The sequence below is a fragment of the Alligator sinensis genome, unplaced genomic scaffold (assembly GCF_000455745.1).
Source record: "Alligator sinensis unplaced genomic scaffold, ASM45574v1 scaffold1021_1, whole genome shotgun sequence".
Classification (NCBI taxonomy): Eukaryota; Metazoa; Chordata; order Crocodylia; family Alligatoridae; genus Alligator; species Alligator sinensis.
In genome coordinates, this window is record NW_005842185.1 from 1343827 (window position 1) to 1355716 (window position 11890).

An 11890-nucleotide genomic window follows, 5' to 3' on the forward strand; every position below is an offset into this window, starting at 1 on the left:
GGAGGGCAGCAGGCAGTGCCCGACCCTCTCTGACCTACGCTGCTAGTCTGTGTCCCCCGCCCAGAGCCCTGCAGAGCCCAGCCTGGGGCCTCCACAGCGCGCCAAGGGCAGCAGAGCTGGACCCCGCTCTGAGCTCCCCTCCTGAGCTGGAGCTGTCCCCAAACACCCGCACTAAGATGAGTCTCGTAGCAGTTCCAGCTGGGCCCCACACCCCCTTTCCTTCCCAGGGGGAGACAGACCTGGGCCTTGCTATCGCCCCCCGCCCCCTCCGGCTACAAACGAGTAGCGTCACTGAATGCGCGCCCCCTCCTTCCCTGAGCCAGTGCGCGCCCCAGGCCTTTCAGCGGGAGGTTGTAGGGCTCCCGTCCAGCACTGAGCATCTTGTTTGTGTCCTCCTCAACCCCCCTGTATTCCCTCACTTGCATGGAGCCGCTGGCCCTGTCTCCTATTTAGAGAGGTTGAGATCAAGGGGATTCCCAACCCTCACAATGCCTCACTGAGAGCTTGACTTCGCTGTAAGAGACTTCCTGCAGGGAGCCTGTATCCCAACACAGTCCTTTTACTGAGACCTACCTCCAGCCTCAGTAAGACCTGTGCCATGATATACCCCTATAACCTATTAGACCTCCTACCTGGTCCTGTCCCACTCACTGGGGACCAAATGTATGCCGCTGCCTACTGTTACATCCTCCCACTTACTTATCTCTGCTTACCATGCAATTTGAAGGCTGCTCCTTATATACAAAAGCATTAAAACTTAATGGCAACAAAGGAAGACATTGCTAAGTACAAATCTCATTCACCAATTCACAGACCAAAAATGGCACATATGCCATTAATGAACAGATCAGAATATGAAATCACTCAAGTAGTGGTGATATTTCCACATACTGAGAATGAGAAACGTGTTGAAACAGTGCAAATCCTTCAACACCAGTGGGGAGAGACTAGATGCTTCCTGAAAATACAGCTCCAGGTACACTCACAACAAACCAGTCTGGCAACTTCTTAGAGAACAAGCCAAAAATGTTTAAAGGATGCCATATTATACCTAAAGAAGATAATGAAAAAGTTATCAGGAGTGCTCACTTGAAGCTCACAAAAAGGTACAAGATCCCACACCCTTCTATACAGTGCTGTCCCCCTTGGGGCAGGTAGCTATAAAAAGAACAAGATTTTATAGATCACAATAAAGAATTCTGAATGTGAAATCTCCACGGATTCCACATTGTTACATCAACAGCATGTATCACCTCAACCCCATAAATATATCATTAAATAAGGCTGTGCACATAAAAAGCCTCAGGTTTGCTTACATTAATAGGATTATTAAGCCTACAATTCATCATGGCAGCAGGATAGAGGTGCTTTTTTGTTCTTTTGCACTTAAAGTAGGGCTTGCCATTAGGGCAGTGGTTCTCAACTTTTCTGGATGCAAGGCACCTCTAATTGGAAGGTGCAAGGCACCTCTAATTTAAAAAACTATACATTACAGTGCTTACCCGCTTGCAGAGAGGCCAGGTGGTGAAGCTGGGGGATCATCCAGAAAGGGACAAGCCTGAGCCTATGCTTGTCTACTTAATTACTTTGCTTATCTGCTTAGCTCTTCACACTTTGATTATATCTTCTCACATCTTGTGGCACCCCTCAAAGGAACTGGAAGCACCCCACAGCAGTGCCCCAGCTGCCTGATCGAGAATCACTGCAGTAGGAAAAGAACAGGACTCAAAAGCCTCCCACATATAACATCACAAGATATTTATGCTAAACAAAATAGAATATAATGACGTTTGCTAATTTTATGGTCCATTTGACTTTCAAATTGTGTTTTTGTTAAATTCCTTTAGATAATGAGAATGGCTTTAAAATCTAATTTGTTGAATTAAAATGTGTACATTTAACGTAAGAAAAGACTTCATATTTTTTCTAACAAGCTACATCATTTGAAACATTTCTAACTCCTGCAGGCTGGCAGTTGTTGCCTTTTGATGCATGTTCTGTCATGTTTCATTCATCATTTGCAGCAGTTTTCAAACAATACCCTGCATGCAATCCAGGTTCAGAATTCTCTGGCCATAGTAGCAGAAGACACCAAGAGAAGAAGAGATCAAGTATAGACTACCCGATGGCTTTTAATGCACTGTTTATACTGGGGGCCTGATCTTATAAATAGTAAAACATATGCCTAAATACAACTGAAGTCAATGACCCTTCTTCTGTGTAAAACCTTAAGCAGTGTTTATAAGGAAAAAAGAAATGCCATTGATTTTACTATGAGGTAAAGTGTCTGGTGTGGTGGTGTTTTTGGCCTTTAAAAACTATATTGTGTAGTTAAAATGGCCAGGAGGCACCAGAGCTATAATAAAATACCTACCAAAGTTAATACCAAAGTAGCCGACCAGGTTCTAGTATTACTGGTTCCCGCATACACGCTAAAGTAGGTTTGTGTAGACATAACTTTACTTGCAAGCAGTGTAAAACAATCAGGGAACATCCTGCATAAGAGGATTGTCTGCTGTGTGGAAAAAAATCAAGTTATTTTCTTGTCCTCCTGACCATATAATTTTAAATTGGGATTCAGGTTTAGGAATGTGGAGAGAAGTGGGCAACTATATTTTGCCTAATTTAATTGTAAGAAAGACGATGCTGAAACAAATTTGCTAGTGGACCTATATATTAACCCAAAATTTTGGGTGAACCTAAACTACCTAACACTTAAAACAGGGCACGATACAACTTATTCAGACCACCACTGTCTAACAGGCAATATACTTGGAGAAACTTGCTAGAGACACAAAAGATAACAATACAAATTTATTTAGGTACATTAGAAGTCAAAGACCTGCCAGGGAGTCAGTTGGGCCTCTGGATGATCAGGGTGTAAAAGGAGCACTACAGGATGACAGGGCCATTATCAAGAAACTAAATACATTCTTTGCATCTCTCTTCACTGTGGAAGATGTCCCTCACCAGATCCTCTCCTCTGTAGGGACAAGTTTGTGGAGCTGACCCAAACTGAGGTTTCAGTAGCTGTGGTCATAGAGGAAACTGATAAACTAAACAGTAGCAAATCACTAGGACCTGATGGCATTCACCTTAGGATCCTGAAGGAACTCAAATTAGAAATAGCCAATCTCCACCCTATCACTAAAGACTGTGTCAGTACCAGAGGACTGGATGTTTGCCAACATGACTCCTATATTTAAAAAAAGGGCCTCAAGGGGACCCAGGGGAATACAGGACAATGAATCTAACTTCTATTCCTGGAAAACTGGTAGAAACAATAATTTAAAAAAAAGTTCAATACATGGATGAACATCACATGCTAGGGAGGAATCAGTATGGTTTTGTCAAGGGAAATCATGTCTCACCAACCTGCTAGAGTTTTTGAGCGTGTCATTAAGCAGGTGGCATAGTATAGTATGGACTTCCAAAGAGCCTTTGACAAGGTCCTCCATCAAAGGCTTTAATGAAGCTAGGTAGTCATGGGATTACAGGGAGGGCCTACTCATGAATTAGAAATTGGCTAAAGGATATTAAACGGAGTGAGTATAAATGGTTGGGTTTGGGGATGGACAGAATTAAACAGGAGCACTACAGGATGATACCAGAGCACTACAGCGGAGGCCCTCCGGGCTCTGTGTTGGGACCAGTGCTGTTAAACCTATTCATAAATGATCTGGAAAATGGGGAGTAGTGAGGTAGCCAAATTTACAGATGACAAAATTATTCCAAGTAGTAAAGACCAGGATGGACTGTGAGGAACTATGGAAGGAAGCAAATGAGCAACTAAACAACACATGAAATTCAATGTAGATAAGTATAAAGTGATACATATGGGCAACCCCCCCTACAAATTATACCTACGTTATGATGGGCTCCACATTAGCTATTACCACACAGGAAAGAGATCTGCTCATCAACTACCAAAAAGGCAAGGAAAATATTTGGAACTATTAGGGGAACTATAAACAATACAGAAAGTGTCATTATGCCCCTTATAGTGGCATGGTAAGTCCACACCTTGAATACGGTGCCCAGTTTTGGTCCCCACACCTCAAAAAAGATATAGAAAGACTAGAGAAGGTACAGAGAAGGACAACAAGGATAAGTGATATGAAGTGGCTTCCATATCAGGACAGACTAAAAAGGCTAGGCCTATTCAATCACGAAAAGAGGTGATTGAAAGGGGACATGATAAGGGTTTGCAAAATACTAAATGGCAAATGGAAAGTAAATAGGGAGTTGTTATTTAATATTTCTCACCATATCAGAACTGGAGATCATAAAATTAAACTAGAGTGTAGTAAATTCAAAACTAATGAAAGAAAGTTTTTCACACAACATGTAATTGAAGTGTGGAACTCATTGCCACAAGATGTTGTGGAAGCTGCCAGTTTAACCAGATTCAGAAGGAGATAGGGCAAATTCTTGTAGGAAAGGTACATTAGTAGCTATTGAGCATGAGAGATAGGGGTATAACCTCTGAATCAGAACTTCCTAGACCTTATATGCTGGCAGCTATAAGCAGGAGAAGAACAGGGAGAAAACACTGGCCATACCCTGTTCATTCTCTCTTACAGCATCCACACACTGCCACTGTGTCACAGACCTATTTGATGTGCCAGAAAAATATCATAGACTATTGCTCATCGTGAAACCTGTAGGCCAGGGGCGAGCAATTATTTTGGGCAGAGGGCTGCTTACTGAGTTTCGGCAAACCATTGAGGGCCTCATGACAGGCAGCCCAGGGCAGATTAATATTAATTTTCTAAATTTTTTAGGGGCCCCGCGAGCCAGATAGAATGGTCTGGCAGGCTGCATCCAGCCCCCAGGCCACCTTTTGCCCACCCCTGCTGTAGGCCTCCTTGAATAAGGGAGGCCACTGGGGACACATCAGTTAATTCCTTGGGACAACAAAAAAGAAAATAGGAATGGGAGTGAGGTCATAGATTAATAACTAGGGCATCGGAAGTAGACACCGAACAGAGAATCTCAGCCAATGCCCACTGGCCCCTGAAGGAGTCGAGGGAGCTTGTGGACACACTGTGTCACAAGATACTGGGCAAGATGGATCTATGCACTGACCAAGTAAATGGCAGTTCTTATGTTCATATCTGCAATATTACTGTATTCACTCGCATACCACCATGAACGACTGGTGTCTTCCGAGACTGGTGGGAGGGGTGCACCATTTGTAAGCGGCAGCATTGGTGGTAAGCAGCGAGCGGGGACAGCCCGCAGATGCCAGCGGCAGTGTTGGTGGTGGGGAGAGGGGGATGGTGAGCGGCGAGCAGGGACCACCTGCAGATGCCAGTGGCTGGGGGGGGGGGGGGGCAGCGGCGGCCAATCTCAGGGGGGACATGTGCCCTCTGTGCCCCGCCGTACCCACCCTACATGTTGTCTATGCATACCACGCACATCTTTTCCCCAAAAATCAGCGTCTAAAAATTGGGATGTGGTTTTAAGCACAGAAGCTGATTTTTCTGCCTAGAACAGAAGTACCCTGCTTTGATTCCAGCTCCAGCTTTGATTCCTGTTTGTAGAATGACTAAGTATTGGAGCAAAAGTATTTTACTGAGTAAATGGCAATCTATCAATTACTCAAAAAGCTTTGAAGTTGTAACTCAGTTGTAAGGAATACTGGAATCAGTGATTCTGTAATGATGATCAGACATATATTCAAGTTTCCCCTCTTTTAGCTTGTGAGATTGTTTCACAGCCCTTAATGTTACAGTACAATAACCTTCTTTGTTTTGAAGACTGTTATCAAATTGCCTTGCAACTTTTTCTTTTCTTTTCTAAATAACCCTGGGTTTTCCAGGCTTTCCTTGTCATATTTCCTTGATCTCAATGTTTTTTTTTGCTTGCCTCTGGACTTTTTCCAATTTATCTATGTCTTTCTTGAAGTGCAGTGCCAAAACCTGCACACAGTACTGCAGATGAGGCTCCTCCAGTGTGGAACAGAAGGAAAAAAATCTCTTTTACAGATCTATTTACATGCAGCACTCCCGAAACAGCATCACAGTACACTACTGGCTTCTTTTTGAAACAGTGCTATACTGTTGACTCATTTTCAGCCTGCAACCCGTTACAGACCCCAAGTATTACTTTATATCAAACAAAATATCTGTACATTAAGAAAGCACACATTTCTCATTCTGGCTTATTTAATACATGTGATATTTTAATGCAAACCACAAGCTATTCAGTTGCTAAAAGAAAAAAACAAAGCAGACACACAATTTTCTTTAATGGTTAGGTAAAACAAACAAGATCTAAAAGGTTTTATCGTTAAACTTGACTGAACAAATACCTCTCTGGACTAAACAAATGAATGAGAAGGGTTCAATGTGTTATCTTTTTAAGAAGCCATAAGCAAGGGCAACAAAAATTTACAACATTTTAGAAGTTTAGAATCTTTTCTTTCTTGAGACGTAGCAATCAAATCACAGCACTATAAAAAAACATTGTTTTGGGGCCTGGAAGTTCTCGGTCTGCGTTTACATACGATGCCATAATAAGAAAAAGGATTGAAAGGGGAATAAAGGAAACATGACAAAGCAGAACACTAATACACTTATCCCAAATCACTCTTCTGTATTCAGATAGTGACAGCCTCAGAAATATTTCTGGATGTGGTAGGCCTCAAATTATAGGACATGAAGCATCTCCTCTCCCATGTAGCTCTTAGAAATAGGTGTTGCCTTCTGCTTTATACAGTCCTTCGTATCTTTCTTTCTTTCTTCACTACTCCTCAAAATAAACTCATATCTATAAAACCTCTGTTCTTGAAAATCTGTTTCTATCCCTTTGCATACTTTGTAAAATTTGCAGGAAACTAGCTGATCTTCACCATAAATTAGTTTATTTTTACTCATGGCGGGGTGTTAATACAAACTTTAATGGTATAAATCAGAGATGATAAGAGACAGAGAAATGGGAGCTAGAGGCTATGTACTTAAAAGGTAACTGGTGAGGCTTTACTAATTAGAGGTGGAGTCAGGGTTTTACAAATACAGGTTTAGTGATGTTAATACTTTAGAATAAACCTAAGAATGAAAGTTAAAAAAGAAATGCTGGGACTGGTTGGATTAGTTTTAAGCATTTAAGTGTGTTTGTTCCACTTGCTTTTACTTGTTTTTACTTTAATATTTATATATTAACTTATATTATAGAGCAAAACTTCATTATTGGGCATTGTCTTTTTTGCTGTCTTTACCTTCTTTAAAACACCCTACAAAGTTATTAGTGATTACTTTCTTACTAAAGGGGATAGTACCAACTTGAAAAAATAGCTTTAGAATCTCCTGTTTCTAGTAGAGCACCCTGTATATACTATATCCTGAAACATTTAAAAATAACCTTTAAGGTTTTAAAACATTTTTTCTACTTCTTTGGCATCTTCTGTTTTCAGCAATGGAAAAACTGATTAGGGATAAAATGTTGTTAAATACAAAAGGCTAGTAAACTAGAAAAATCAGGCAGTCTCATAGCTATATGGTATTTTAAAGCATCTTAGTTGGAGATGGTGCAGAAAATAGAAGAGTATAAAATCACTTGTGTATTTACCAGAGAAATAAAAATACTGTTGATGATTTTAGTCCATAAACAAAGTGAATGACAAAAAAGGGTCTGATGTGAGCAAATGACTGTAACAAAGCATAACTTGGTGTGCTCAATTATTTTGCAATAGAAAAGAAAGCATAATCCATGTCCTAAGCAGTTTATAGTCAAAGGTCATAAATAAAATATTGGGTAGAGTAAAAAATACATGGCTGCTACTGAACAGGTATGTCAGGTCAGTAATACCTGACAGACAGTGGCTGTAGATCTTTAGGATGGACTTTAATCATCTGAAATGTTCTAACAATATCTCAGGCTTTCATTTTGAATTGTTTTAAGCTTGAGTAAAAAAATGGTGCAGCACAAACATGGAGAAAATGGAGATTTGTTGTAACATTTTGTCAGAACTATAGCTTGTCAAAACTACAGAATTATCTTTATTTTGGAACAATGGAAAATTGAAGAAATCCCATACATAAACCTGTATGAAAGCTATTTAAGTTGCAGGATCAATCACACAGCCTTTCTGAAATGTCAAAATGAAGGATTATTAACTACTGGTTCTTTTTCCTTGTGTCTTTAATTATCTACTCATAAATTATTTCTTTTTCAGTCTCCTGCCCGCATTCAGCACATAAGCTGGACGGCAGTCAATGGCTAAAGTACCTGTAGAACTCTTATCTCATTCATTGCAAAAATTGGAATAAGATGAATAAGGCAAGAAACTACATGATGAAGAGAAAGTGTGGTCTTCTGGTTTTAGACAATTGAAAATGCCACCTAAGAGCTTTAGATTTTGTCCCTGCCTGTGTCATAAAATTCCTGAATGAGGTTTGACAAGCCACTTGAAATTTTCAAATGTGTCAAATAATACATTTCTGGACAGATCCTGTTTGAAAAACAAAACTCTGTTCTGCTCAGTTATAGCATAGCAAAGCATAGTGGGCCTCTAAGGAAAATGCTGCCACCTGGTTTATAGTCATTAGACCAGTGGTTCTCAACCTTTTTAGACTCAAACCACCCCTCGGAAAATGCCAGCTATTAGTTTTACCTGATTTTTAACTACAGAAAAATTATACAGCATTTCTCCTGTTGCAAAGAACTCAAAAAGACTAGAATGTTTTTGACACTATGACTTCCTATTTGAAATACCTGAGTATATCTTATGAATCATGACTTTACACCTAATAGTACTAACATCTCATGGCATCTTGTGACCCCCTTGAAAGGCTCTCAAGGCGAGGATCACTGTGTTAGATCTATATAGGCATTCACCTAACTGCCATTGATTTCAATGGGAGGTAAACACATTAATATTTTGGGGGAGATGGGTCTTACCCCTTTAAAGAGAGAATGCTGGAAAATAAGATCTTGAAGGAGGATTGATAGGAGTTGGGCTATTGTGTGTGGATTTTATAGAAAAATCAGATGGGGTCTTAGTGTAGGAGGCTGATACAGAGATTAAACCTAGAGTTTGATTTCTTCATAATGGTTAGGCACAAAGGAATATGAAGAAATACCAAGAGGGACTAAAAATAAGCCTTGGAAGGAATGTAGAGGCAGAACAGAGCTGGTAGTAGAAAGACTCAGTGGAGTAGTGCAAGAAAGAAGATACATGGTCAGGACAGTGCAGCATAGCACTGAGGTGTGATGTGAACTCAAGGACTTCCAGTGAGTGCAGAAGCAATTCCTCTCATTTGAGAAGGGGATAAAAAGAAGCTATATTCTGTAGAGGCTGGAGAAACTCTGTAGCCCTAAGAATGGAGATAGCCAGAAAACACCACTATTTCATAAAAAAATGTAATGCAACTAAATCCCTCCACCAACCTCTCCTGAATTGCCCAGTAGTTAGGTTACCTGCCACAATGTGATACCCCACCCCGCAAGTGCAAGTCCCTGGCGTGAAGCAAAAAGACCCAGGACCTGAATCTGCCTCTCCCACACCTAGGACTATGTGTAATTCTAGAATCTTGTGCAACAGAAGTTTCATCAAATCAGCATTTTCAGTAAGAAATATATTTTAGTTGAAAAAGCCCTGTTAGGCTTCCCTGGGAGTGAACCCTGCAGCATTAGAGGTAGCAAGCTATTGAATCCAAACACTGTTTGTTTGCATTTGTTTCTGTTTCCCTCTGAAAGGGGTAGAACTGAGCAAAAAACACCAAAGAAGTTTAAATTCCAGTGAAGAAACATTATTGATATTTTAGGAAGTTAGCTGCTTGATTAGAAAAGCTAAAAAGCAATATCCAGCTAACTCTAGATTTAAGGGAATGAATTTGAGGAATTATTTAGTTGGGACTTTGAAATAGTGTCTGCTGGTATTTTTTCACCAAGTCTATATTCTGTCAGCTGTAAATATTCAGCTGTAAATACTTGGGAGAATTGCCATCTTCCCACTCTTTTGACTGCTGAGACAAGTAGAGCGATCATTTAGGCTAGGGACAGACATTCAAAATGCCTGAGCCTGAATTGATTCAATCTTTGCAGGTTAATCTAACCTGGCTAGGTTAAATCACTTTGTAACTGCAGACACATCCCAGAAATGCAGGCACATGCCTGCAGTGGCTCAGGCAAGAAGCCAGGGGGTGCATAAATAAAGATAGGCTAAAAATAAACTTTGAAAGAAATCTAGAAGCAGAACAAAGCTGGAAGTAGAAAGACTCAGCTGAGGAGTAGAGCAAGAATGAAGAAATATTGTCAAGAGAATGCAAAATAGCACTGAGGCGTGGTTAGTCTCTCTACATACTTAAATTCTCTACTTGTTGTCCCTGCAGGTCAGGTGAATGGTATTGTTGGTCTTCAGGCTAGATCATGCCCTAGGTGCCAGGATCAAGGCTTGTGCCACCTCATCAGGATCAGCCCCTGCATTGCCTCCCCCATCCTCATGCACCAGGATTGGCCCCCACGCTGTTTCTGCAGGCCCTGCCACACCCCAGTTGGTCCTGTGCCACCCAGCCCAGCATGCCTGATACAGTTTGCATGGCCATGTTTTCCAGCCCGTGGGGCTCTCCATGGGTCTGGAAATTTGGCAGCAGAGGAGCAGTTGTTGCCACCTCTCCCTCGCTGCCAAATTTCTAGACCTATGGGGAGCCTCATGAGCTATATAACACAGCTTCACGGCCAGATCCGGCCTTTGGACCAGGGGTTGAGGATGCCTGTAGGAAAAAATCAGGCCTCATTCACTTTCCCTGGATACTTGTAACATGGAGCTAGTTCCATCAGGCAGATGTGGTCCACTCCTCTGCCCTTGGGGATTGATAGCAGGGTCTATTACTAAACTTACTGGTGCTGAATAAACACTTAGGCTAAGTATAGACTGTCAAAATGCTGAACTGATTCAGTCTTTACAAGTTAGTTCAAGCTGCATAGATTGCAAGTGAACAGACATTCACTTTTGAATCAAGAAATGAAGCCACATGCCTGCAATGGTCTAGGCCAGAAGCTGGGGAGCTCTGGAGCATGCCTCCCTGCTCAGCTGAAGCAGATAGCTTGGGCCAAGGCTAGCCCACCCGTGCTGTAAGTGTTGGGGGGCCGAAGTTTGAGGGAAAGCTACAAAGCATCCTGGGATGCTGGAAGATTGTGAGTTAACTTGAAATTGGAACAGAAGCTCAATAAACCAATTTAGTTTAAATCAGTTAAGTCTGATGCTACATCCATCCAGGATTTTCTTAAACCAGTTTCGGCCATTTTGAAAGCAGTTTATGTGCATTGAACTTCTGTTGTATTGCAGACTTGAACTGTTTTTTGATCACTTTGTGTGTAATTTCTGGCCATAGAATTTCTGGCCGTAGCCTTATACTATTCAGCCTCCTTCTCACTTTTTTCATAATCGCTTAGCTTAGGTTCTCTTCAATTAGAATGTTTTTCATGGCTCTGTTTTACTAGTAATAAGTTATTTTGGGTATCCTGGCAACCACATACCCCACCAAAATCTAGACTAATTCTTTCATTATGTCATAGTTTCATAGTTGTTAGGAGCTGGAAGGGACTGTAACAGGGAACCCTAGCCCTGTTACTAAGAGGCAGAGTTGCCCCTTTAAGACCTGGGGCTACAGGAACATCAAGCACCAGGATGGTAGGGGTTAATAGCCCAACCACCCAGGCCGGTCAGCTGATAAGAAGGGGAATAGGCCTCTGGGCACATATAAGCCCCAGGGCCGAGGATGGCAGGGGGAAGGTCTCTGGCAAGCAGCCAGGGGAAGAGAGCTTCTGCACAGCAGAATACCCAGGAATGCTATGGTTGTTGGCCAGACTGTAGCTGTGGCTAAAGACGCTCCAGGAGTCTACAACGTACCCCGATTGGGTGGGGGGGGGGGGGGGTGTTTAA

The 11890-nt window shown here is 41.6% G+C and overlaps 1 protein-coding gene across 4 annotated transcripts in view; it reads right to left on the reverse strand.

The window, feature by feature from the left end:
* Nucleotides 1–11890, reverse strand: part of TMEM19 (transmembrane protein 19) — a 33784-nt gene that overhangs the window by 17572 nt on the left and 4322 nt on the right. Inside the window, exon 2 of one of the 4 annotated variants that reach the window (XM_006026250.1) lies at nucleotides 1503–1702. The gene's annotated coding sequence lies outside the window, so the exon portion shown is untranslated. Of the gene's footprint in view, nucleotides 1–239; nucleotides 261–419; nucleotides 440–1051; nucleotides 1074–1502; nucleotides 1703–11890 lie in introns of those variants that run through there. The other 3 variants (XM_014521139.2, XM_006026251.1, XM_025207168.1) reach the window with 3 other exon arrangements.